This window comes from Tursiops truncatus, chromosome 1 (genome assembly GCF_011762595.2).
Source record: "Tursiops truncatus isolate mTurTru1 chromosome 1, mTurTru1.mat.Y, whole genome shotgun sequence".
NCBI classification, from domain to species: domain Eukaryota; kingdom Metazoa; phylum Chordata; class Mammalia; order Artiodactyla; family Delphinidae; genus Tursiops; species Tursiops truncatus.
In genome coordinates this window covers 162591799-162595536 of record NC_047034.1, presented here as the reverse complement: position 1 = coordinate 162595536, position 3738 = coordinate 162591799, and the positions used below count along the sequence as shown (strand labels likewise).

The following is a 3738-nucleotide window of genomic DNA, read 5'->3' as shown; positions in this document are numbered from 1 at the left end:
TGGTCACCTGGGGAACTGCAAGTACTATCAGCCCTAGTTCAACTTCACTCCCAGCCCCTTCTGAGGAGATGGTGACATCTAGGCTAGAATGAAGACACACTGGATTTGGTTGCAGATGGAATGGCTTCAGATCCCAGCTCTGCCATTTACTGTGCAATTTGGGGCAAGTCCCTGGCTTCTCTAGGCTTCACCTGTGAAACGGGGATTCAGGACTCTTGTAAGTACTGGGCTCTCATCTGGCACCTGGTAGGTGGGAAGGACTGGAGGGGGGTGTCAGTGATGGGAAGGAATCAAGGAGGCAGGGCAGAGGGCATGAGTAGGAGAGAAGAGGAAGGGCTGCCCCTTCCTCTAGACAGCAGATCTTTGCGGAAAGGAGACCTGGTTGGCAGCGATGGCCTCAATTGTCCTGTTGACACGGGGCAGTTTTGGAGCATGAGGGAGAGTATTCACATGAAAATCCACAGCCCCACTTGCGTCTCTTAGGTCTCCGGCGTTTCTCATGGTTAGAAACATCAGTGCACTCTTTTCCTCCCCGGCTGGCTGAGGATCGTCTCCATCATGAATGACACCGTACCTCTCCGGATCAGGAAGTTCCGGCCAACCAACTACTTCAGTGGAAACATGGTCGCTGATGTGCTTCACCCTGGAAGGGCAACAGTGTCCGAGACAGACATTTGGGGAAAAGTAGCCAAAATCTACAAGACCACACGAGACGTCATCTTTATACTTGGAGTCAGAACCCATTTTGGTGGTGACAAGACAACTGGCTTGGGCGTGATTTACGATTCCTTGGGTTATGCAAGGAAAAGTAAACCAACACAACCCTGCAAGACATGGCCTGCCTGAGAAGAAAAAGAACTCAAGGAAGCAGCGTAAGAAATGCGAGAACAGAATGAGGGAGGTCGGCGGACCACAAGGACCAGTGTTGCTGCCGGCAAAAGGAAGAAGTAAAGATTCTGCAGTGACTTTATCTGTGGTGATTTTGCCTATATTTCATGAGAGGATTAATAAACTGTGAAAAAATAGAAAAGACCACTGCTGCTCAGAATAGAAGATAGTCTCTCATACACCCCTTCTTTCTTTCTCCCTCCCTCCCTCCCTCCCTCCCTCCCTCCCTCCCTTCCTTCCTCCCTTCCTTCCTTCCTTCCTTCCTTCCTTCCTTCCTCTCTGTCTCTCTCTTCCTCTCTTTCTTTCTTTCTTCCATGTGCTTGCAGCATCTTTGTTCCCCGACCAGGAATGGAACCCGTGCCCCCTGCAGTGGGATCACAGAGTCCTAACCACTGGACGGCCAGGAAATTACCTCTCATACACCCTTTCATGCCAACCTCCCAACAGCCTTCACCCTTCTCTGAGACCAACTGGACAGTTGTTGGGACCCGGCTCTGATTGGGGAGAAAGTGAATACCTGGGTTCTGGGGCGCTAATGCCCCTGTATTCTCTCTGATGCCCCCGCCTTCCTTGACACCGTGCGTATTACTACTGTTTTCCTTCTCTGTTTTCCTTCTCTTTCTCTAGATGCTGCTTTTTGTTTAATCATCCTGTCAGCAAGTATTTATTGAACACTTACTCCATGCCAGGCATTGTTCTCCAGCACAGAACAGAACAAAGTCTGTTCAGTCCTGGTGGGGCTGACACGTACTTTTTTGGAAAGGAATAAATTTAGAATTTCAGGAGTGCTAAGTGCTCTGAAGAATAATAAATCAAGGAAAGAGGGCAAAGAGTGATGGGGAGGGGAGTGGTAATCTAGGGTAGAGGTCAGGAAAGCCTGCTCCTGAAGAAGTGACTTGGGTTCCGTGCCCGGAATGAAGTGAAGGGGTTCCAGGCAGAGGGAACAGCCAGTGCAAAGGCCCAGGAGCAGCAATATTCTCATCCACAGTCTGTGCTCTCAATGGCAGGGTTCCCTGAGGCTCCTCCTCACTCTCTGCTCCCTCCCCTGGGTGATGTCATCTACCCCTTGAACCTGCACATCTAGGCCTCCCAGGTGTCCTCCTCCTGCCAGATATATTGGCAGCCAACATAGCCAGTGTTGATAATGTGCCAGGCCCCTCCCAACAATCCCATGAAGAAGATACTAACATTGCCTCTATCCTATAGATGAGAGAATCTAGGCACAAAGAGCCTAAGACACTCACCCAAAGTCACGCAGCTAGAAAATGGAGGAACTGGGATTTGAAACCAGTCTACACTCCTGACCACACCACCTGCTAAACACCCCGAACTCACCATGTCCAACCTGAAGTGCATTATCTTCCCCAGCCCTGACCCTATCCTCTCCCCATGTACCTGCCACCGCCTGTCACCTCCTTCTCCCTGCCCTACACTGACTGTGGGAGCTGCAGTGGTTCTGTGTTGCAGGGAGAAGTTGGTGGGGCCTACGATCTGGGCCGCCGCGGTTTCCTCAAGCCCTAACCTGGTCCCTGCCCCCCATCCCCATCCCACAGGCCTGGTTGATTCCAGTGAGGATCAAAGCTAGAGACAGAGGGAGGAGGAGCAGCCAGTTCCCCTCCCCCAGAACTGGCCATACCTGTCACATCTGGAGAAGTCAGCTGAGAGAGGTTCCCTGGAGACAGGCAGGGTTGGGGAAGAGGGAGCTCCTTCTCCATGCCCTACCCTGCCAGGGTGTCTAAGATGGGAGGTTGAGAGGGGCCTGCCCTGGGGACTGAGCTGCTAGGTTTCCTGCTTCCAAGTTCCTCCCGGCTCCCCCACTCCTGCTGCTCTGGGGGAGTGCCCCTTACCACCACCCCGCTGGCTTTCCAGATCCTTGAATAAATAATTTAGGTTTTGAAATCTTGCCAGGCCCACTCCTCCCATGCTGTGAGGGCGCTATTGGGCTGACATGATTGACGTCACCCAGTTCCTTATGCCAGCCCCAGCATCACGAGGACCTGCCCTGGCAGCAACTTACCTGCCTGGTCACTGTCAGTCCAGACCCTCTACCCTGTCCTACTCACCCTGGGGTCCACTCACCACAGTCACCTGGTATCTTCATTCCAGGACCCTACAACCCTCATCACAGCCTTGTCACTTCAGCACTTGTGACAGGGTCACGGTGACCTGAAGTCCTATCACCTGGACACTCCATCTTCCCTTTCCTTTGCCACCGCCTTTTGCCACCCTGCAATCCCTGAACCCCATCATGCCACAGAATCACCCTGACACTGCTATGGTTGCCCTGGGGGCTTCCCTCTCTACCTCAGCGTCCCACTGCCACCACCCCCCAAGATCCTGTCACCATGATCATACCGTCACTGCCACCCACCTCCCTGTTCCCTCATGCTCCTGTCACCATCACCTCAGGGCCGTTTCGTCTTGGCAACCCCTGCCATCCTCACCGGGGACGCCCATTCAGCCCCATCACTCGGTTTCCGTCACCTGAATTCCATCAGCCTTTGCCACCCGAGAGTCCCATCACCCCACAGTCTATCCGCGTTCCCTTTCCGCTCCCCCTACACATCCCCCTCAACCTCCCGTGGACTTCCAGGCTCTCGCACCAGCGCCCCCGAAACCCCCGGCCCCTAGAGGGCGCCGCGTCAAGGACAGCGCGGGCCGACTCAGGAGGGGGCGGGGCCGCAGCCACGGTCGCTTTTTATGAATGGGGGAGCGGGCGGCACGAGGCCTCATTACTATGCCGAGCGGCGCGCGCTGCGCCCCAGCGCGGCTCACCCATTGGCCAGGCGGGCCGCTGACGTCACCAAACCGGTGGCCGGGGGCGGGGCGGGGTGACTCACGTCGCTTCTC

The 3738-nt window shown here is 54.7% G+C and overlaps 1 long non-coding RNA gene across 1 annotated transcript; it reads left to right on the top strand.

The window, feature by feature from the left end:
- On the top strand, window positions 1-1030 carry LOC101331912 (uncharacterized). Its single transcript, XR_002176956.3, has 2 exons — window positions 1-217; window positions 484-1030. It is a non-coding gene; the product is annotated as an uncharacterized lncRNA (long non-coding RNA).
- Window positions 1031-3738: the final 2708 nt, after the last annotated feature.